Source organism: Triticum aestivum, chromosome 7A, assembly GCF_018294505.1.
Source record: "Triticum aestivum cultivar Chinese Spring chromosome 7A, IWGSC CS RefSeq v2.1, whole genome shotgun sequence".
Lineage (NCBI taxonomy): Eukaryota > Viridiplantae > Streptophyta > Magnoliopsida > Poales > Poaceae > Triticum > Triticum aestivum.
In genome coordinates, this window is record NC_057812.1 from 3,482,118 (window position 1) to 3,507,340 (window position 25,223).

Consider the following 25,223-nt stretch of genomic DNA (forward strand, 5'->3'; position numbering starts at 1 on the left):
ACGCTGCCTAGCAAGCCGCAGAGGCTATTCTCGGGCGTGGAGCCAACGAACGTGGCTAACATCTTGGGGTAGCGAACGCGCGCGCGGGGGGGGGGGGGGGGGGGGTCTTATTTGCTAGTTTTGGCGCCGCCGGCTGTTTAGCAGTTGCTCTTCACCAATTCTCATGCCATCTCCTAGATCGGGTGGTTCAATTCCCGGCAAAAATGGATCTCAGCGGCCACCAGGCGGAGCTACATGACGGTGGCCTTATCGGTGTGATATTGGCGCCGATGAGTGAGGAGAAGGTATAGGAGAGCGCGAGGGGCTGCGAGATGGTGGCAAGGAACGGTTCGTCGCCGAGGGTCAGCGACAACGATGAGGACAGTGACAGGGTTGACGGGAGGTTGAACGGACGACTTATATCCTAAGAAGTTGCACCTTTGGACTAAAAATCGGCATATCCGCTATGTTTCAATGGGTGAAAGTTATAATTTTTGTGAACCAACCTATGGTTGGATGGTTAGAGGGACAATGATATACCTAGCCCACCAGGGTTCAAGTCCTGGACTCACTATATATTTCTCGCATTTTCTTTGATTTATTTCAGGTCTTCCAGTGAGAGGAGACATTCCTGTGGAGTACGAATGCCATTTGTGACGACTTCGTCAATCTCAGGTGTGCATTTCTAGGAGTAAGTGTATGTGCGTCTGTACTGTGTTAAAATTGTTATAAATTTAAAGAATTATTGCTATATTAAGAGATATGCTAGATAGGCCTTAATCCCTCCAACAGATATTTGTGTTTCTCAAAAAATATAACTTTTTGAAGGATCTCTAGCCCGCATACCAATCCAACAGAATAGGGAGCGGCTCTCCGTGAATTCCTGTTTCCACCCGTCCCTCCATCCGCCTGCTAAATCATCTGTCCGGGAGCCACTACGCCGTCCATAGGCCTCCGCGGGCGGCCACTGACTGGTAAAGCCTACTCGGCGGCCATCGACGCAGGTGCGTGTCTCTGTTCTTTACTCTCTCCCTCTCTTTTTTTTTTTGAGGGAAGAGATAGAATTAGCAAGGAGCATGTCTAGAATTTCCCTCAAGATAGATTTCATAACCGTGCAAACAAGGACAAGAGATGCGAGACCTGAATTTTGTTGATTTTTGCGTCAATTTTGGGGGATAACAGAATGATCTTCATACTCTGGTTTGCCGACCACATCTTCCAGCAGTAATACAGGACATGCTAGAAGAGTACTGTAGAATTTATCAGTGAGTAAATTTCTACTGAATAAGAGCACCAATTGCCATATTCATAGGCTATTTGCTTGGGGAACACGAGAAGCTTTTATCTAATTTATTTTTTCTCACCACGGTTGATGACAGCCGTTATGATATTTTCCTTCTCTTTTATACATAGATTGCCAACTGCTGCAATGGAAGTGAAGTATGTCCTATACTTGGTCTGAACTTCCCTGGACCGACTCATACTTTGCTGCAATTGCAGCAGTGGACAAGATGGGAGTTTGTGGTGGGTGCTTAGGAATCAACCATGAAGACCCTCCTAGGTGAGCTGGGTCGGCGGCCTTCTTGTTCAGCTGATGCCTGGGAGTGGGACGGCGGCTGCCCTGGCCACTGACTGTTGTCCAGTTTGCAGGTGCCTCCTCTGCCTCATATCTCCTCCATCCGCTTCTTCCTGTTTTCTCTTGTCTGATACTCTTCTAAAGAAATATAAGACTGTTAAGATCACTATAAAAATAGTGATCTAAATAGTCTTATATTTCTTTATAGGGGAGTAGCCTTTTGTTCCTTTGGCATGGCACATTTTTTCATGTATAATAATGTTGCAAAATTACTATCATTGTCAAGCAGGTTCTTTACTCAGGTAATTATTGTGAGAGTTATATTTATGATAGCCTTTGGATTTTTGCATTCTAGCCTTTGGCCTACATTTATATATGATGGCTTTAACCTCGTGATAACATCAAGTTGCTATTCCTAACAAGGTATTAGAGCTAGGTCAATTTTTTTCGCACGCTGCCGCGTTATTGATCCACTCTGCGACGTTGATATTCTCTATGGCCGCCGCTATTTTCCCTTCTATCCCGTAGCTGCCGGCTGTCCCACGACCGCAGGTGAACGACCTCCAGATCGGCCTCGATCAGGTCGTCTCTGGATCGAGCTGCCCGTTGTCCCGAGCAACAGATTGCGGAGATGCCTTTTGGATCCCGTGTCCTCCCGCCAGGCTCGATCTGCTCCCGCTGGGCTGAATACAGAAGCAGCAGCGGCGGCCAGGGCGCTCGATACAGAGGGTGAGCACGGACAGCGCCCTGTTCTTCGGCGGCCAAATCGGGAGCGCGTCTCGATCTGGGCATGCAGCGGTGAGGACGCCCACGCCTGGAGCCGGCAGCGGCCGCGGACTTCTGACGATGTTCCTTATATTGATCCCGTCTCGTACATGTGACATCGCTCGGTGCTTGGTGCTCATCTATCTGTGACGTTGTCCCCTACGACGTCTTCAGCAGGCTGTGCTGGTCGCTACTCGTCGAATCCACTAGCGGCTTTTGCCCATAGTGGTGGTGGTTGCTATACGTCGTCTCCTCTAGCGGCTTCTGCCCGTGGTGGTGGTGCCTGCTCTACGTTGACTCCTCTAGTAGTTTCTGCGCACAGTGCCGTTTCACGTCGACTCCCCCAGTGGCTTTTTCATGGAACTCTACATCAACTCGCTACTCTTGGTTAACTCTACACCCGGTTTTCACGGGTGGTGGTGACTGCTCATCGTCGGCAGGTGTTTCTACCTCGACTTCTTCCGCCATGTCCTTGTCTGTGCGTGAGATTGCGCAACTGCGATGCCTACTTACTGTTTGGGAGTTTTCACCGACAGGTTCTGCAGGTTTCATGACTAGCTCTTCTGGCACTGAGAAACCACCTTCTACTCATTCAGGTATACATCCCCATGGATTCTTGATACTAGAGCGTCTTTTCATATGATTTGTGTTTCTTCCACTTTGATCTCTGTTCAACCTGTGGAGTCTCAGTTCGTGTTATTACGGCTGATGGTACTCCCCTCCATGTAGCTAGTCGAGGCACTCTTAGCACTTCTTCATTTCATGTTCCCTTTGTCGCTCATGTTCCTCGACTTACCATGCAGCTTTGGTGGTCAGATTGTTGACTCTAGTTGTAGGGTCATATCTAGTTATCTGTTCAGGATAGTCGCACGGGCACTCTGCTTGGTCCTGGCCCTTCATACTCTGATTGTCTCTGGGAGCTTGACTGGCTTCATCTTCCCTCCACTGCCACCGCCGCCAGTCTCACAACCCCTGTTGTTGCATCCACCAGCTCTTTTCAGCAGTGGCATCATCGTCTTGGTCATTTATGTGGTTCTCGTCTCTCATCCTTGGTTCATCGTGGTGTTCTGAGGTCTAACTCTGGTACGCTTCGTTGGTCTATCTAGATTGTAGGCTTGGTACGTAGATTCAGCTACCATATCCTTACCGCGAGTCAGTATCTGAGCACCCTTTTGATCTAGTTCACTCTAATGTTTGTGGTCCAACTCCTTTCTCTTTGAAAGGGGGTCATCACTACTATATTATATTTATAGAATATTTTTCTTAGTACATTTGGATCTTTTTCATGTCTTCTTGTAGTGAAGTCTTATCTAGATACAAAAAAAATTACTGCCATGGTTCATACCCATTTTTCAACTCCTATTCGTGTGCCGCGAGGATTCCTTGCTGAGCAGGGTACTCTTACTCAGTTCTCTTGTCCTGATGCTCATGCTCAGAATAGTGTGGCTGAGCGCAAGCATCGTCACCTTCTTGAGACGGCACGTGCGATGATGATCGCCACCTCTCTTCTGCCTCACTTCTGTATTGACGTTGTTACCACTTCCACCTATCACATCAATATTCAGCCATCTGCTACTTTGCATGGTGGTATTCCTCTCAAGCGACTTTTTGGTCGTTCTCCTGATTATTTGACACTTCGTTTGTTTGGTTGCATTTGCTATGTTTTTCTTGCCCCTCATGAATGCACCAAACTATCTGCGTATTCTATTGAGTGTGTTTTTCTGTTGGAGAATGTAGCAGAAATTCAAAATTTTCCTACGTGTCACCAAGATCTATCTATGGAGAGACTAGCAACGAGGGGAAGGAGAGTGCATCTACATACCCTTGTAGATCGCTGAGCGGAAGCGTTCAAGCGAACGGGGTTGATGGAGTCGTACTCGTCGTGATTCAAATCACCGATGACCAAGTGCCGAACGGACGGCACCTCCGCGTTCAACACACGTACAGCCCGGTGACGTCTCCCATGCCTTGATCCAGCAAGGAGAGAGGGAGAGGTTGAGGAAGACTCCATCCAGCAGCAGCACAACGGCGTGGTGGTGATGGAGGAGCGTGGCAATCCTGCAGGGCTTCGCCAAGCACCACAGAAGAGGAGGAAGAAGAGACGCAGGGCTGCACCAACGAGAGATCGAATCATGTGTGTTTTATGGGCAGCCCTAGGTCTCATATATATAGGGGAAGGGAAGGGGCTGCGCCCCCTCTAGGGTTCCCACCCCTAGGGGGGCGGCAGCCCTAGATGGGGATCAAGGGGGCGGCCAAGAGGGGAGAGAGGGAGGCGCCCACTAGGGTGGGCCTTAGGCCCATCTAAGCCTAGGGTTTCCTCCTTTTTTCCTCCTAGCTGCCCCTTGGGCCTTGTGGGAGGTGCACCAGCCCACTTAGGGGCTGGTCCCTCACCACTCTTGGCCCACGCAACCTTCTGGGGTTGGTGGCCCCACTTGGTGGACCCCCGGGACCCTCCCGGTGGTCCCGGTACATTACCGATAAACCCCGAAACTCTTCCGGTGACCAAAACAGGACTTCCCATATATAAATCTTTACCTCCGAACCATTCCGGAACTCCTCGTGACGTCCGGGATCTCATCTGGGACTCCGAACAACATTCGGTAACCACATACTAACTTCCTTTATAACCCTAGCGTCATCGAACCTTAAGTGTGTAGACCCTACGGGTTCGGGAGACATGCAGACATGACCGAGACGTTCTCCGGTCAATAACCAACAGCAGGATCTGGATACCCATGTTGGCTCCCACATGTTCCACGATGATCTCATCGGATGAACCACGATGTCAAGGACTTAATCAATCCCGTATACAATTCCCTTTGTCTATCGGTACGATACTTGCCCGAGATTCGATCGTCGGTATCCCGATACCTTGTTCAATCTCGTTACCGGCAAGTCTCTTTACTCGTTGCGTAACACATCATCCCGTGATCAACTCCTTGGTCACATTGTGCACATTATGATGATGTCCTACCGAGTGGGCCCAGAGATACCTCTCCGCTTACACGGAGTGACAAATCCCAGTCTCGATTCGTGCCAACCCAACAGACACTTTCGGAGATACCTGTAATGCACCTTTATAGTCACCCAGTTACGTTGTGACGTTTGGTACACCCAAAGCATTCCTACGGTATCCGGGAGTTGCACAATCTCATGGTCTAAGGAAATGATACTTGACATTAGAAAAGCTTTAGCATACGAACTACACGATCTTTGTGCTAGGCTTAGGATTGGGTCTTGTCCATCACATCATTCTCCTAATGATGTGATCCCGTTATCAATGACATTCAATGTCCATGGTCAGGAAACCGTAACCATCTATTGATCAACGAGCTAGTCAACTAGAGGCTTACTAGGGACATGGTGTTGTCTATGTATCCACACATGTATCTGAGTTTCCTATCAATACAATTATAGCATGGATAATAAACGATTATCATGAACAAGGAAATATAATAATAACTAATTTATTATTGCCTCTAGGGCATATTTCCAACAGTCTCCCACTTGCACTAGAGTCAATAATCTAGTTCACATCTCCATGTGATTAACACTCACAGGTCACATCGCCATGTGACTAACACCCAAGAGTTTACTAGAGTCAGTAGTCTAGTTCACGTCACTATGTGATTAACACTCAATGAGTTCTAGGTTTGATCATGTTGCTTGTGAGAGAGGTTTTAGTCAATAGGTCTGAATCTTTCAGATCCGTGTGTGCTTTACAAATCTCTATGTCATCTCCTAGATGTAGCTACCACGTTCTATTTAGAGTTATTCCAAATAACTGTTCTACTTGGAGCTATTCTAAATTGTTGCTCCATTATACGTATTCGGTATCTCTACTCAGAGCTATCCGGATAGGTGTTAAGCTTGCATCGACGTAACCCTTTACGACGAACTCTTTTACCACCTCCATAATCGAGAAAATTCCTTAGTCCACTAGTTACTAAGGATAACTTTGACCGCTGTCCTGTGATTCATTTTTGGATCACTCTTGTACCCCTTGACTGACTCATGGCAAGGCACACTTTAGGTGCGGTATACAGCATAGCATACTGTAGAGCCTATGTCTTAAGCATAGGGGACGATCTTCGTCCTTTCTCTCTATTCTGCCGTGGTCGAGCTTTAAGTCTTAACTCCATACCTTACAACTCAGGCAAGAACTCCTTCTTTGACTGATCCATCTTGGACACCTTCAAGATCGCGCCAAGGTATGTGCTCATTTGAAAGTACCATTAAGCATTTCGATCTATCCTTATAGATCTTGATGCTCAATGTTCATGTAGCTTAATCCAGGTTTTCCATTGAAAACCACTTTTCAAATAACCCTTTATGCTTTCCAGAAATTCTACATCATTTCTGATCAACAATATGTCAACAACATATATTCATCAGAAATTCTATAGTGCTCCCACTCACCTTTTTGGAAATACAAGTTTCTCATAAACTTTGTATACACCCAAAACTTTGATCATCTCATCAAAGCATACATTCCAACTCCGAGATGCTTACTCCAGTCCTTAAAAGGATTGCTGGAGCTTTGCATACTTATTAGCATCTTTCAGGATTGACAAAACCTTCCGGTTGTATCACATACAACCTTTCCTCAAGAAACGTCGAGGAAACAATGGTTTTTGACATCCTATCTGCAAGATTTCATAAATGATGCAGTGATCGCTAATATAATTCCAACAGACTCTTAGCATCGCTACGAGTGAGAAAGTCTCACCGTAGTCAACTCCTTGAACTTGTCAGAAAACATCTTAACGACAAGTCGAGCTTTCTTAATGGTGATACATACCATCATTGTCTGTCTTCCTTTTAAAATCCATCTGCACCCAACAGCCCTACGACCATCAAGCAGTTCTTCCAAAGTCTACACTTTGTTTTCATATATGGATCCTCTCTCGGATTATATGGCCTCGAGCCATTTATCGGAATCTGGGCCCACCATCGCTTCTCCATAGCTCGTAGGTTCATCGTTGTCTAGCAACATGACTTCCAAGACAGGATTACGTACCACTCTGAAGTAGTACGCATCATTGTCATCCCACGAGGTTTGGTAGTGACTTGATCTGAAGTCTCATGATCAATATCATAAGCTTCCACTTCAATTGGTGTAGGTGCCACAAGAACAACTCTTTGTGCCCTGTTATACACTGGTTGAAGTAACGGTTCAATAACCTTATCAAGTCTCCACCATCCTCCCACTCAATTCTTTCGAGACTGAGACAGGAGGTATACCAAACTGTTTTGGGTGTCCTATGAAGATGCATTTATCCGCTTTGGGTTCGAGTTTATCAGCTTGAAACTTTTTCACATAAGCGTCGCAGCCCCAAACTTTTAAGTAATGACAGCTTAGGTTTCTTCAAACCATAGTTCATACGGTGTCATCTCATCGGAATTACGTGGTGCCCTATCTAAAGTGAATGTGGTTGTCTCTAATGCCTAACCCATAAACTATTGTGGTAATTCGATAAGAGACATCATGGTATGCATCATATCCAATAGGGTGCAGTTATGATGTTCGGACACACCATCACACTATGGTGTTCCAGGCTGTATCAGTTGTGAAACAATTTCCACAATGTCTTAATTCTGTGCCAAACTCGTAATTCATCTCTATGATCATATCATAGATATTTTATCCTCTTGTCACGACGATCTTTCAACTTCACACTGAAATTACTTGAACCTTTCAATAATTCAGACTCGTGATTTATCAAGTAAATATACTCAACATCTACTCAAATCATCTGTGAAGTAAGAACATAACGATATCCACTACATGCCTCAGCACTCATTGGACTGCACACATCAAAATGTACTACTTCCAGCAAGTTTCTTTCTAGTTCCATTTTACTGAAACCGAGGCTTTCAGTCATCTTGCTCATGTGGTATGATTTGCATGTCTCAAGTGATTCAAAATCAAGTGAGTCCAAACGGTCCATTTGCATGGAGTTTCTTCATGCATATACACCAATAGACATGGTTCGCATGTCTCAAACTTTTCAAAACGAGTGAGCCCAAAGAACCATCAACATGGAGCTTCTTCATGCGTTTTATACCGATATGACTTACGTGGCAGTGCCACAAGTAGGTGGTACTATCATTACTATCTTTTGGCATGAACATGTGTATCACTACGATCGAGATTCAACAAACCATTCATTTTAGGTGCAAGACCATTTAAGGTATTATTCAAATAAACAGAGTAACCATTATTCTCCTTAAATGAATAACCGTATTGCGATAGACATAATCCAATCATGTCTATGCTCAACGCAAACACCAATCTCGATGGTAGAGGGAGCGTGCGATGCTTGATCATATCAACATTGGAAAAACTTCCAACACATATCGTCAGCTCACCTTTAGCTAGTCTCCGTTTACTCCGTAGCTTTTATTTCGAGTTACTAACACTTAGCAACCGAACCGGTATCTAATACCCTGGTGCTACTAGGAATACTAGTAAAGTACACATCAACACAATGTATATCCAATATACTTCTATCGACCTTGCCAGCCTTCTAATCTACCAAGTATCTAGGGTAATCCTGCTCCAGTGGCTGTTCCCTTATCACAGAAGCACTTAGTCTCGGGTTTGGGTTCAACCTTGGGTCTCTTCACTAGAGCAGCAGCTGAATTGCCGTTTCATGAAGTATCCCTTCTTGCCCTTGCCCTTCTTGAAACTAGTGGTTTCACCAACCATCAACAATTGATGCTCCTTCTTGATTTCTACTTTGGTGGTGTCAAACATCACGAATATCTCAAGGATCATCATATATGTCCCTGATATATAATAGTTCATCACGAAGCTCTAGCAGCTTGGTGGTAATGACTTCGGAGAAACATCACTATCTCATCTGGAAGATCAACTCCCACTTGATTCAAATGATTGTTGTACTCAGACAATCTGAGCATAAGCTCAACAATTGAGCTTTTCTCCCTTAGTTTGTAGGCTAAGAAAATCGTTGGAGGTCTTATACCTCTTGACGTGGGCACAAGCCTGAAATCCCAATTTCAGCCCTCGAAACATCTCATATGTTTCGCAACGTTTCAAAATGTCTTCGGTGCCTCAACTCTAAACCGTTTAACTGAACTATCATGTAGTTATCAAAACGTGTATGTCAGATGTTCACAACATCCACAGACAACGTTCGAGGTTCAGCACACTTAGCGGTGCATTAAGGACATAAGCCTTCTAAGAAGCAATGAGGACAATCCTCAGTTTACGGACCTAGTCCGCATAATTGCTACTATCAACTTTCAACTAAATTTTTTCTAGGAACATATCTAAACAGTAGAACTATAGCGTGAGCTACGACATAATTTGCAAAATCCTTTTGACTATGTTCAGGATAATTAAGTTCATCTTATGAACTCCCACTTAGATAGACATCCCTCTAGTCATCTAAGTGATTACATGATCCGAGTCAACTAGCCCGTGTCCGATCATCACGTGAGACGGACTAGTTAACGTCGGTGAACATCTTCATGTTAATCGTATCTTCTATACGACTCATGCTCGACCTTTCGATCTTCTGTGTTCCGAGGCCATGTCTATACACATGCTAGGCTCGTCAAGTTAACCCTAAGTGTTTTGCTGTGTAAAACTGTCTTACACCCGTTGTATGTGAACGTAAGGATCTATCACACCCGATCATCACGGCGTGCTTCAAAACGACGAACTGTAGCAACAGTGCAAAGTTAGGGGAGAACACTTCTTGAAATTTTAATGAGGGATCATCTTATTTACTACCGTCGTTCTAAGCAAATAAGATGTATAAACATGATAAACATCACATGCAATCAAATAATAGTGACATGATATGGCCAATATCATATAGCTCCTTTGATCTCCATCTTGGGGCTCCATGATCATCTTGTCACCGGCATGACACCATGATCTCCATCATCATGATCTCCATCATCGTGTCTTCTTGAAGTTGTCACGCCAACTATTACTTCTACTACTACAGCTAACGTTTAGCAATAAAGTAAAGTAATCACATGACGTTTATGTTGACACGCAGGTCATAAATAAATAAAGACAACTCCTATGGCTCCTGCCGGTTGTCATACTCATCGACATGCAAGTCGTGATTCCTATTACAAGAACATGATCAATCTCATACATCACATATATCATTCATCACATCCTTTGGCCATATCACATCACATAGCATACCCTGCAAAAACAAGTTAGACGTTCTCTAATTGTTGTTTGCATGTTTTACGTGGCTGCTATGGGTTTCTAGCAAGAACGTTTCTTACCTACGCAAAAACCATAACGTGATATGCCAATTGCTATTTACCCTTCATAAGGACCCTTTTCATCGAATCCGATCCGACTAAAGTGGGAGAGACAGACACCCGCCAGCCATCTTATGCAACTAGTGCATGTTTGTCGGTGGAACCGGTCTCACGTAAGAGTACGTGTAAGGTTGGTCCGGGCCGCTTCATCCCACAATACCGTCGAATCAAGATAAGACTAGTAACGGCAAGCATATTGAACAAAATCAACGCCCACAACTACTTTGTGTTCTACTCGTGCATAGTAACTACGCATAGACCTAGCTCTGATACCACTGTTGGAGAACGTAGCAGAAATTCAAAATTTTCCTACGTGTCACCAAGATCTATCTATGGAGAGACTAGCAACGAGGGGAAGGAGAGTGCATCTACATACCCTTGTAGATCGCTGAGCGGAAGCGTTCAAGCGAACGGGGTTGATGGAGTCGTACTCGTCGTGATTCAAATCACCGATGACCAAGTGCCGAACGGACGGCACCTCCGCGTTCAACACACGTACAGCCCGGTGACGTCTCCCATGCCTTGATCCAGCAAGGAGAGAGGGAGAGGTTGAGGAAGACTCCATCCAGCAGCAGCACAACGGCGTGGTGGTGATGGAGGAGCGTGGCAATCCTGCAGGGCTTCGCCAAGCACCACAGAAGAGGAGGAAGAAGAGACGCAGGGCTGCACCAACGAGAGATCGAATCATGTGTGTTTTATGGGCAGCCCTAGGCCTCATATATATAGGGGAAGGGAAGGGGCTGCGCCCCCTCTAGGGTTCCCACCCCTAGGGGGCGGCAGCCCTAGATGGGGATCAAGGGGGCGGCCAAGAGGGGAGAGAGGGAGGCGCCCACTAGGGTGGGCCTTAGGCCCATCTAAGCCTAGGGTTTCCTCCTTTTTTTCCTCCTAGCTGCCCCTTGGGCCTTGTGGGAGGTGCACCAGCCCACTTAGGGGCTGGTCCCTCACCACTCTTGGCCCACGCAACCTTCTGGGGTTGGTGGCCCCACTTGGTGGACCCCCGGGACCCTCCCGGCGGTCCCGGTACATTACCGATAAACCCCGAAACTCTTCCGGTGACCAAAACAGGACTTCCCATATATAAATCTTTACCTCCGGACCATTCCGGAACTCCTCGTGACGTCCGGGATCTCATCTGGGACTCCGAACAACATTCGGTAACCACATACTAACTTCCTTTATAACCCTAGCGTCATCGAACCTTAAGTGTGTAGACCCTACGGGTTCGGGAGACATGCAGACATGACCGAGACGTTCTCCGGTCAATAACCAACAGCAGGATCTGGATACCCATGTTGGCTCCCACATGTTCCACGATGATCTCATCGGATGAACCACGATGTCAAGGACTTAATCAATCCCGTATACAATTCCCTTTGTCTATCGGTACGATACTTGCCCGAGATTCGATCGTCGGTATCCCGATACCTTGTTCAATCTCGTTACCGGCAAGTCTCTTTACTCGTTGCGTAACACATCATCCCGTGATCAACTCCTTGGTCACATTGTGCACATTATGATGATGTCCTACCGAGTGGGCCCAGAGATACCTCTCCGCTTACACGGAGTGACAAATCCCAGTCTCGATTCGTGCCAACCCAACAGACACTTTCGGAGATACCTGTAATGCACCTTTATAGTCACCCAGTTACGTTGTGACGTTTGGTACACCCAAAGCATTCCTACGGTATCCGGGAGTTGCACAATCTCATGGTCTAAGGAAATGATACTTGACATTAGAAAAGCTTTAGCATACGAACTACACGATCTTTGTGCTAGGCTTAGGATTGGGTCTTGTCCATCACATCATTCTCCTAATGATGTGATCCCGTTATCAATGACATTCAATGTCCATGGTCAGGAAACCGTAACCATCTATTGATCAACGAGCTAGTCAACTAGAGGCTTACTAGGGACATGGTGTTGTCTATGTATCCACACATGTATCTGAGTTTCCTATCAATACAATTATAGCATGGATAATAAACGATTATCATGAACAGGGAAATATAATAATAACTAATTTATTATTGCCTCTAGGGCATATTTCCAACATTTTCTTGGATACAGTGATGAGCATAAGGGCTATCGGTGTTGCGATCATGTCGGTCGGCGGATGCATATTTTCCGGGATGTGACCTTTGATGTGTCTCATCCCTTCTACCCCCGTCCATCCTCCTCGGCCTTTTCATGGAGGACATCTCTTTTCTTACGTTTCCGAATACACCTCTCTATGTGCCCAATATACCTACTCTATGTCCCGCTATTGCAGATCTGATGCCGTCCTCTCCTATGGTTTCTTCTCCTCCACCAATACATTCCCCTTCACCAATACCTTCCCCTTCTCCACCTTCATGACCAAGACATTCCACTTTTTCCCTCATTTTCTTTTCTTTCCATTATACTCGTCATCCACATGTGTGGATAAGTCTACTGATGTGCCCTCTACTTCTGGTGTGTCGTAATCCACCTCTCAGCCGACTCATGGTCTCTGTCCTCGGCCTTGTCCATCCCCTGACTGATATTCTCCTTCTCGCTGTGGTCTTTCATTTGTTCTTGAGCCGGCTTCTCATCGAGATGCTATTGTTCATCCTAAATGGCAGTTTGCGATGGCAGAGGAGATTGCTGCGCTTGACCGCATCGGCACGTGGGATCTGGTTTCTCTTTCTCCTTGTGTTCGTCCCATCACTTCTAAGTGGATCTATAAGATTTAGAATCGCTCAGATGGTTCTTTTGAGCGTTAAATCTCGTTTTGTCGCTCGTGGCTTTCAGCAGGAGCATGGTCGTGATTACGATGAGACTTTTGCTCCTGTGTCCCATTTGACCACTGTCCACACACTTCTCATTGTGGCCTCTGTTCTCCACTGGTACGTGTCTTAGCTTGATGTTCAGAATGCCTTTCTTAGTGGTAAGTTGCGTGATAAAGTTTATATCTAGCCACTACCTGGGTATTCAGTTCCTGATGGCATGGTTTATAGTCTTAGTCCCTCTCTATATGGCCTTAAGCAAGTCCCCTCGTGCCTGATTTGAACGTTTTGCCTCTGTAGTCACTGAAGCTGATTTTTCGCCAAGTGTTCATGATCCCGCGTTGTTTGTCCACATTTCTGCTCATGGTCACACTCTTCTTCTTCTATATGTTGATGACATGATCATCACAGGCGATGATCTTGAGTACATTGCCTTTGTTAAGGCCTGTCTCAGTGAGCAATTTCTTATGTCTGATCTTGGTCCTCTTTATTACTTTCTTGGGATTGGGATTTCCTCCACCTCTGATGGCTTTTATATTTCTCAAGAAAAGTATATCCAGGATCTTCTTGCTCGTGTGGCTCTTAGTGATGAGCGCACCGTTGAGACTCCTATTGAGCTTAATGTTCACCTTCGTGCTTCTGATGGTGAGCCTTTGTCTGATCCGACTCGTTATCACATCTTGTTGGGAGTCTTGTCTATCTCGCTGTCACTCATCCGTATATCTCCTATCATGTCCATATCTTGAGTCAGTATGTTTCTTCTCCCACTTCGGTTCACTATAGTCACTTCTTCGTGTTCTACGATATCTTTGTGGTACAATCTCTCACTGTCTCTTCTTTCCTCGTTCCAGCTCATTACTTCTCCAGTCCTATTCATATGCTACCTGGGCTAGTGATCCTTTAGATCGTCGTTCACTTTCTGCTTACTGTGCCTTTCTTGGTGGTTCTCTCATTGCATGGAAGATAAAGAAATAGATTGTATTTTCCTGTTCGGGTGCAAAGGCTTAGTTGCAAGCTATGGCTCTTCTCATGGCAGAGGTGACTTGGTTATGCTGGTTACTCGAGGATTTTGGTGTTTCTGTTACTACACCTACTATACTCTTGTCAGACAGTACATGTGCTATTAGTATTGCGCGAGACTCCGTGAAGCATGAGCTTACCAAGCATATTGGTATTGATTCTTTCTTCGTGCACACTGGTGTGCAGGACCATGTTATTGCTCTTCAATATGTGCCTTCCGAGTTACAACTGACAGACTTCTTCACAAAGGCCTAGACTAGAGCGCACCATGGATTTTTCCTCTCCAAACTCAGTGTTGTGGATCTACCATGAGTTTGAGAAGGGGGGGTGTTAGAGTTATATTTATGGTGGCCTTTGGCGGTTTGGCCTCCCCCTGTACATAAAAATATATGATAGTTGCTATTCATAACAATTATCACTGTGACATAAAAATATAAATTAAAAAATAACATGAAGTGCATTTTTTTCTGAAAAGGAGGAGGATCACCCCCGGCTTTTTCATCATTACAATTCAAACAACCTTTTATCTATAGCAGTTTAAGTATCAATCTCCAACATCGAAGTGTACAAAAAATAAAACTACAAGCCATAACCCCTGGTCATCGAAGTGTTACTATTCATCATCCAGGGTGCAGAATAAGTTCTTCTTCACCCGAGGTAATCTTACTATCGTCTCATAAATAAATTACAAATGGAATACAAATAGTTACATTCATGTTGATTCACTATGTAAAACTTGGCATAAAAAACAAAAATATAGATCATATGACCAGAAAAATTGTATTTTCTGTATATTTTACACTATATTTTTATGTCTGTAATTTTATGTAACATAAAATATTTTTACGGTAATTACATATTTTGTTATGTTCTCTTATTACGTCTGAAATAAGACAAAAATTTACAAAATATAAAATTACAGTGCATTGATATTAAAATAGAGGGGGTGAATAATAATTATTCCTCACCCAAGGTGACGAATAGTCAACCCTATATATATATATAGCCTACACACATAGCCTATTATTGAACTGTCACCAAACCGGTTGTAGGTATTCTGTGCTAGTGTCTCCCACTGGTTGCACCTAGATAGCATAAGCTCCCGTGCTTCCGCATATTGCAGTAGTGACCACATACAAATCCTCCATCATGTAGCGGGGAAAATAACCTGAAAAAATGTGAGCTTTCACTCTGTTAAAAGTACAGTCGTTACGACAATTCCAAAGAGCGCAAAGCAACGCACATACACACACTCAGATACGTACTTTAGTGTTAGTCTCAACCCCTTCCAACTAGTTACCAAACATATTTGTTATACTAGTTGGCAGAGACAAGTTAAAAGCCACATGAATAAGCAAGTGGGCAGAGACAATCATACACCATAGTAGAGTAGCAAGCGGGCATGCAATAAGCAAGTGGTGCACTTCTTCTTGATCACAAGAACAACAGTGTTTATTACTCTGCCATTTTTGTTTCACACGATTGTCTTTTGTAAGAATTACTCCTCTATGAACAAACCACATGAGGATCTTAATTTTTAGTAGTGCTTTCGTTTTCCAAATGTGTTTTGAATGGAAAACTGGACCTGAGTTTATTAAATCCACATACATCGATTTCACAAAGAGAACCCCAGAAGGCGTCAACTTCCAATAGAATACGTCTGGTTCATTTGTTAGGGTGATGCGTATCAATCTTCATACTAAATGCAACCACGTAGACCACTTATCCCCGATCAGAGCTCTCCTGAATTGAATATTTAACGAAATTACTCCATAGTTGTGCTTACGTAGTCTTGTCTTCCTTGTGTTGAACAATATTATAGAGATGTGTACTTTAGAGCTGGAGGCATATCCCCTAGCTAAGTATCCTCCCAAAAGCGAGTCAATGAGAAAGAGTTAGAGCTGGTAAAAGCAGTGGAGACCAAAATATGTGTTGGCAATTTCTTTTAGGATGGCCGGTGAGTCTGTAGCTAGCAATCAAAGTCTGAAATGCCACTGTATGTTGAAGATGTTATCTAAACACTGATTTGACATGATTTATCTGATTAGACTATATATTAGCTCAAATAACATGTTTAGCTTCTAATTTAGCATTTTTATTATTTTTCATTGTGCAATTATAACTAATAATTTTTGGTAGATTTTCGAGTTTTTAGGATTCCTTCCATGACCGCAACAATGGTTTACACTTATATAATTTGTCAGCTATTCATAATGATTCACCAATTCATAGCAGCAAAAATATTCACTGACAACAGCTAACATGACCATGTCCAGTACCATTTTAGCAATCATACAACATTAATGAAGTTGGCAATCATACAAAAAAAAGTAATGCATGGTGTACTAATTTGCAGAGACGTATCATGCATGCATTTATCCTTCTTCTGTTGACTGCACGCAGCAGCTAGTAGCTAGCATTATACGCAAACATAGACAAGGGATGAGAAACTTTGATACTGTTAGTTCTCATTTCGTTTTTAGGGATAACACATATTGGTGTTCAGGTGTTTCGCGATCACCTCCTGCTGCCAGTAGCTGTGGCTCGATAACATTGCCACTGACGTCCTGCTTTGGAGGTGGCGTTGTTCTCGTCCATCTGTGACTCTATCCTTGAGGCCTGGGTGCAGAACTTCGCTGCCTTGCCTAGGCCCTGTTTCCTTTTCCATCTTGCTGCTGTTGTGTTCGTGCGCTCTGCCCACTGTAGCTCGGTGCTCGGTCATGTCTTGGCTGTGGCATTGCGAAACCTGTAAACTTCTGCTTTGCCGTTTGGCTAAATGAAATGATCAGGTGGGCAGTTTGCCCACTGTCCTTTTAAAAAATAGTAATATTTTGATTAGCCAATTCTGTAAGCCGTGATATACGCATACAAAAAATGGGTGTATAGTATCTAGCAGTGATATGTATATGAGTTCCGATTCGATACAACCCCCTCATAAAACGTATAAAGGGTACTATGGACTTATGACAATTTGTATCTATTTTTATATGTACGTATACGCTCACTTGGGCCGGCCCATTTGCGGTACATGTGATGACAAATATATTGAAAAAAGGATAGAACGATCTGGGAGTCGAACCCGTGACCACCTAAAACATAACTATTGTCCACAACCACTGGAATAACAAGACTTCAGTAAAAAATGTAAAGCCAGACGCTTTAAGTAACAGAAGGGTTAGGAATTTTAAAAAGGTTTTAGGAACACTTTGTGAACCGGTACCTTTTTCCATAGTTTTTTTCCTGTTACATTTCTTCTTTCTTTTTCAAAAAATGGTTGCGCTTTCAAAATGCTGTTCAAATTTTCAAAACGTTTTTTATTTCCAAATTTGGTTCATAAATTAAAAAATATTTGCATTTTCGAAAATTGCAACGTAACTTCAAAAAATATTCGTGTGTTTAAAAAATTGTTCAGAATATCAAAACATGAATAGTTTTTGGAAAAGCACGAACAAAATTGTGAAGACAAACATTTGAACAGGAATACAAATTTAAATTCCAAAAGATTTTTCAGAAATGCAAACAACACATGATGTCAAAAAAGTGTTGTAAATTTTCCCGAATATTTTTTCAACTTGGGAACAATATTTCTTTAAAATAGATTCATTTTTTAATTATGAACAAATTCCAATAGGCGCCCGACCGGAGGATGACGTCGCTTAGTTGGGCAAGGCCTAAGATTTCATTTTCTTTTCTTAAAAAAATTGAAATGCCAAAATAACAGTTTTAAGTAACTACTTTAAATTATGTTTCCTATGCTTTAGGAAAGCATTTACTGTTTTCAGTTCTATAATTTTGTATTTATTAGTTATGTTAAAAACTTAAAATAAGAGTTTTAAGTACATATATAAATTATGATTTTAAATATCCTTTTCCATCGAACCTGGCATGGATGCCTACTCGTACATGCTACGCGGGGCATGGTGTTTTTTGGACATTCTTGAAATGACCCTAACTTTTGCCAGCAGGTGGCATGCCCATCGTAGGCATCCATGCCCCCAATTTTTTTTCATGGTCTTGTATAACCAATTCAAAGCACCAGGCCAAGTTGCTTGGGTTTTTTGACAAGTTTTGTATTTTTCTTGAAATGACCCCATTTTTTCATGGGCTTGTATGACCAATATTCAAGGCACCATGCAAAATTGTTTGTGTTTTCAAACAGTTTTGCATTTTCTGAAGTTTTTTTTGGTTAAAAAGGACGATAAATGGCCGGACGTGTTACCGAAAATCGTCCGAACTAGGTATGTGCCTACCTTCTTGCAAAAGTGGGGTTCATTTCAAAGATGCCAAAAAAAGACTGTTCAACGGAGGGTGTTCGCTTAGGCCAGAAGGGTCTTTTTGAAAGCTCGTTGTTTTTCAATATCCGTTAAATGACAAATGTATTCCACCAGCTTCTACAACCAATTTAAGGCACCATGCCAAGTTATTTAGATTTTTGAAAAGTTTTGCATTTTCTGGAGTTTTCTCGGTGAAACTAGGCCCATAAATGGTCGGACGCGCCACAACATGTAAATAGTGTCGGAAGTTGTTCGAACGTAGCATGGATGCCTCATATGCATGTGCCAGGATGTTACAAGAAGCTGGGATCATTTATCCATGGCCTTACAAGTTTAGATGAGGGTATTTGTAATTTATGTCATTTACAATCAACACAAACATTTTTCTTTTGTCCTAGAAATTTCTTGAAATTTATCAACAATTTTGGAATTACAAAGTGTGTATGACAATGTTACAAACTAGAAAACTTTTTCCAAAATTGTTAAGATATTACGAAAATCTGATGGAAATTTCGAACAAAATGGCAAACCACATACTTTAAAAAAAATAACAACTTTTCTGAAACACATACATTTTTTAAATTTGTGAACAAAACAATTCAAAAACTGAACATTTTATGAAATTTCTGAACCTTTTTTGAAATTAAAAATAATATTTTATGTTATACCAAACAATTTTTCAAATTTTTGAACAAGTTCACAAAGAATAATAAAGTTCAAAAGTAGAAAAATGAATTAACAAAAAGAGAGGAAAACGGAAAAAATCGAAAATAAAAAATGCTTAGGCCCTAGAAATTGAAAATTGTTTTCAGATAATGTTAGTATAGTTGAAAAATATTCATAAATTTGAGAAAATGTTTGCGTTTTCGAATAAAGCTCACAAATTTGAAAAAGTAGTGGCATTTTGAAAAGAAATATTCGAAAATTTAAAAATTGTTCGTGTTTTCAAGAAAATATTCATACGTTTGATAATTTATTGTAATTTTGGAAAACATATGTTTGCAGTTTCACAAGAATGTTTACAATTCTGAAAAGAATGTTCTTAAATTTGAAAAATATTCATAAAATCAAATTATTTTTCATAAAAAATCGCACATTTGAAAGAAAAACCCACGTTTCCCTAAGAAGTTCAAATTTTGGAAAATGTTTCATTTTTAAAAAATATTCATGTTTTAAAAAAATTCCAAAAGATTAAAAACACATTACTTTTTGTTGAGCTATAAAAAACGATTTAGCTACAATGCCCCGTGTTGGTCGCTACAGTGTCCATCCAGGTTGTACAGTATCAATTTGTTCTGTGACAGTATTTCTAAGAGAAAAACTCCTATAATATGTGCAGTTAGGTCATAATAAACTGCGCTGCAATTGTATCAGCAAATCATGTTTGTTCTGGTGGTATTAGCAAGGTCACCTCCACCTGAGGTCCTGAGTTCGAAGCCTAACAGGCAGAAGATTATTTTTGGATTTTCGAACCTTGCTACAGTACATACTCACTAATGGGCGACAAATTGCTATTCACCAAGAATGGTTCCCTGGCCTCATTACACACGTGGAGCCTTTTTGTATTTAATTATTTTTTCTAGCCATGATTCATGCATGGTGACCTTATCTCTTGTTTTTTCTGTTCCTTTCATCAATCAGCAACTGCCTGAGCTGAGCAGGCAGTGGGCGTGAGCTGAGCAGAAGATTATTTTTGGATTTTCGAACCTTGCTACAGTACATACTCACTAATGGGCGACAAATTGCTATTCACCAAGAATGGTTCCCTGGCCTCATTACACACGTGGAGCCTTTTTGTATTTAATTATTTTTTCTAGCCATGATTCATGCATGGTGACCTTATCTCTTGTTTTTTCTGTTCCTTTCATCAATCAGCAACTGCCTGAGCTGAGCAGGCAGTGGGCGTGAGCTGAGCAGAAGATTATTTTTGGATTTTCGAACCTTGCTACAGTACATACTCACTAATGGGCGACAAATTGCTATTCACCAAGAATGGTTCCCTGGCCTCATTACACACGTGGAGCCTTTTTGTATTTAATTATTTTTTCTAGCCATGATTCATGCATGGTGACCTTATCTCTTGTTTTTTCTGTTCCTTTCATCAATCAGCAACTGCCTGAGCTGAGCAGAAGATTATTTTTGGATTTTCGAACCTTGCTACAGTACATACTCACTAATGGGCGACAAATTGCTATTCACCAAGAATGGTTCCCTGGCCTCATTACACACGTGGAGCCTTTTTGTATTTAATTATTTTTTCTAGCCATGATTCATGCATGGTGACCTTATCTCTTGTTTTTTCTGTTCCTTTCATCAATCAGCAACTGCCTGAGCTGAGCAGGCAGTGGGCGTGAACTGTCTTTGCACTTGCAACAACAAGAGGGACAGATTGTACTAGTGAAGAGAAGAGCACACAGAAGCAGAAGATGGAGTTTGTAGTGGGTGCTTCGGAAGCCACCATGAGATCTCTACTAGGCAAGCTGGGCGGCCTCCTTGCCCAAGAGTACACTCTGATCCGTGGCGTCCGCGGCGACATCCAGTACATCAACGATGAGCTCGCCACCATGCAGGCCTTTCTTGGCGACCTCGGCTCTGCCCTGGACGACCACGACCGCCAGCTCAAGAGTTGGATGAAGCAGATCCGTGACATGGCATACGACATGGAAGACTGCATTGATGACTTTGCTCATCGCCTCCCTCGTGACTCCCTCACCGATGTAAGATGCTCATTCATTGTGACGGCAATCTACGAGGTGTGGACATTCTGGCCTCGCCGCGACATTGCTTCCAAGATTGCTGAGCTCAAGGTCCGGGCACAACACATTGCTGAGCGGCGCAGCAGATATGGAGTGGACAGCCCAATCCCAAGAAGCTCCAGAGCCGGAGCAACCCATGCTGTTACGTATGGCAATGCTGAGCATTTGATGGCGAGCCGTCAGCTCATCTGCACGGAGGATCCTGTGGGAGTGAACGTGGACATAGAGAAGCTCGGGGGTTGGCTAACCAAACATGATAAAGGCTCTCATCGAGTTGTTCTTTCCTTGATTGGATTCGGTGGTGTGGGAAAGACCACCATTGCCATGGCACTGTACCAAAATTTCAGGAATGAATTTGACTGCCGGGCGTCAGTCACAGTGTCTCAGAACTTCGACGAAGACGAAGTCCTCAGGGATATTCTTGGTCAAATCAAGCCAACAGATAGTCAAATCAAGCCAAAGGAGGAGCAGGTGGGCAGCAACACAGGGAAGTTGGAGAAGAAAAGCCTAGTGGCGGACATTAAAAGCTCAGTGAAGCGAGTTGTGCCACTGCTCTCTGGTTACAGGCCGCAAAGCAATGATGGCAGCACGCAGAGTAAGATAGAAACAATGAACCATGACCAACTTATTGAAGAACTGAAAAAGCGCCTGCTTGGAAGGAGGTACCTCCAAACCATTGCTTTGCTTTTCCTAAATTAGTAACCATTGCGGACTGCGTATGTATGCATCAAGTGTCTGAATTTTCCCAATTTTCAGTGAACTTTACAACAGTTGGATGAAGTTCAGAGTACTCGATCTTACTATATTCTCACTTCCTGTATAAACCATCCGCACACCTTAGGACAAGAAAAACCTATAACTATACTAAATGGAAATCTACGTAGGAATCTACACACAAAAAAATAGAACAAAAAATTGCACTGTTAAGCACATCAATTTAATTCTTCATTATGTACCATGGTGACTGAAAAATGGGAGTTTCCTTAGAAAAGAATAATGCAAAGTTATGTAAGTAGTGGAGCTTCCTAAGTAAACACCAAAATATTAATAGTTAAAATTGCACAAGGAATATTTGTCCAACCTTTTCTATTTGAAACTGGCAACATTTATAACTGAACTTTAATTTATCACAAATAGCAAATTTAGTACTTAACTTGGGTCTGTTGCACAAGCCATGCCAAACCATAGCACACATTTTAGTGTAAATATAAATTCTGTAACATTTAGAAAAGGCTAGGAAGTAACATAGGAGTACTAAAATTGGACCTAAATAAGCTAGCAAGTTTCCTACTTGTATTTCATTTCCTTTTTCTTGGCAGGTATCTCCTCTTGATTGATGATATATGGTCTGTGGAAACATGGGAGATCATTAGAAATTGGTTGCCACATCATAATATAAAAGATAGAAATTGGGAGATCATTAGAAATTGATGGGAGTAATAGTAACTACAAGATTTCAAGCTGTTGGTGTGGCATGCTCAGAAAGAGGTGGAACTGATTATCTGCATACTGTTAATGTTCTAAGTGCTGCCAATTCCAAAAGTCTATTTCTTCATGGCGTTTTCGGATCCCCAAGAAGCAAAGAAAGGGAAAGAAGGGATACAAGATCTCAAGTTATTTTTACCGAGTCCTCCGAAGGAGATGGAACTGATCATTTGCATTCAGCTGATGTTCCTAGTGATGCCGATGCAAAAGATCTTCTCAATGATCGTGTTTCTGATCCACGAGGCAGCAAAGGTCAGGAGAAAGAAGAGGTCCTTGAGGAGATTTGGAAATATTGTGGGGGCCTGCCTTTGGCCATAGTCACCATGGCTGGCCTTGTGGCTTGCAACCCAACAAAAAACAATGATCATTGGAGTAAGGTTTGCAAGTCATTATTTCCAGAGCAGGTGGCTCCCCTTACATTGGAAGGGGTCACAAGGATACTTGATTATTGCTATAATGATTTGCCAGCGGATCTCAAGACCTGCTCATTGTACTTGAGCATATTCCCCAAGGGCTCCAATATTAGTAAGAAGCGTCTGACCCGGCGATGGATATCTGAATGTTTCGTCGCTGAGAAGCAAGGGCTGAGTGCAGAGGAAGTCGCAGAAACATATTTCAATCAGCTCGTAAGCAGGAAGATAATACGTCCTGTGGATCACAGCAGCAATGGGAAGGTCAAATCCTTTAAAGTTCATGACATGATTCTCGAATATATCGTGTCCAAGTCAAGCGAAGAGAATTTTATTACTGTTGTTGGTGGCCATTGGTTGATGCCAACTCCTAGCAACAAAGTCCGCCGACTTTCCATGCAAAGCAGTAGTTCCAAGCAAGAGAATTCAACAAAAGGCATGAACTTGTCTCAAGTGCGGTCACTGACGGTGTTCGGAAGCCAGACCCGACGACTCCCTTTCCACTCGTTTAATAATGGAATAATACAAGTGCTAGATCTTGAGGGTTGGAAGGGATTGACAAATAAACATCTAAATGGCATATGCAAAATGGTTGTGCTGAAGTATTTGAGCCTCCGACGAACAGAGGTTTCTGAGATTCCCTCAAAGATTGAGAAGCTCCAGTATTTGGAAACTCTTGACATAAGGGAGACCAATTTTCAGGTGCTGCCCAAAGCTTTTGGCCACCTCAAACGGCTCCGTAGCATGCTTGGAGGGAGTAAAAACCCACGGAAGGCATTGAAGTTGCCCGATGAGAAAAATAAGGAGCCGATGAAAGCACTCCGTATACTGTCAGGGATTGAGATCGATGAGGATTCATCAGCTGTAGCAAGCCTTCATCAGCTGACAGGGCTAAGGAAGCTTGCCATTTACAAGCTCAATAAACGAGAGGGCGGTCAGACCTTCACACAGTTACGCTCGGCCATCGAGTACCTATGTAGCTGTGGTCTGCAAACTCTTACAATCAATGATGAGGGCTCTGATTTTATTAACTCCTTGGACACCATGTCTGCTCCCCCAAGATACATCATTGGCCTGGAGTTGTCTGGCAAGATGGAAAAGCCCCCAAAGTGGATTAAAGATCTGAATAATCTCTACAAGCTAACCCTTTCTGTGACAGTTCTTCAGACTCGTACATTTCAGCTCATCCAGGACCTGCCAAAATTGTTTACACTCACCTTTACACTCAGCGTAGCCAAGGATGATAGGGACATAGTGGACATTCTTGAGGAAAATAAACAACTTACCGATAGGGAGATCATTGTTCCGCCTGGAGGATTCAAGAGTCTAAAGCTGCTTCGCTTCTTTGCAACTATGGTGCCAAGGCTGAGCTTTGCAGTTACAGGAAAAGAGGTAATGCCGGCACTGGAGAGGATTGATATGCGGTTTGAAGTCTTTGAAGGGATTTACGGCATCGAGACTCTCAAAAGCCTCCAAGAGGTGCATCTCAGTGTTGGTAATCAAGCAGATGAAATAACCAAGTTCTTGGTAGATGATTTGAAGGACACACCCAATTACTTGGATCAAAAGTACGCCAGCAAGTGGCCAAAGATAATCACCGAGTGAAGAGATTGGAATATGTCACATTATCTTTCAGTTGACCAACAAATCATCTGGTACATATTGTATAATTAAGTGGGGGTTGTTTCATCAAGTATGCGTTGCCTTCTCGAGTGCTAAATAAACAGACTGCATCCATTATTGATTCTTGTAATGCATATGTATGTGGTACTGTTGAATCCGTCACTGATTCTTGTAATTTGTACTTCTATTGTAATGTTACTTCCATTATTGATCTTTTTGAACTTACCTCGTGTTCGGTTGTGGTATGTATATATCCCACAGTATGTGTTTGATTG

At 42.8% G+C, this 25,223-nt stretch overlaps 1 pseudogene; it reads left to right on the forward strand.

Moving 5' to 3' along the window:
- Positions 1-779: 779 nt before the first annotated feature.
- LOC123151178 (disease resistance protein PIK6-NP-like) lies at positions 780-25,223 on the forward strand (annotated as a pseudogene).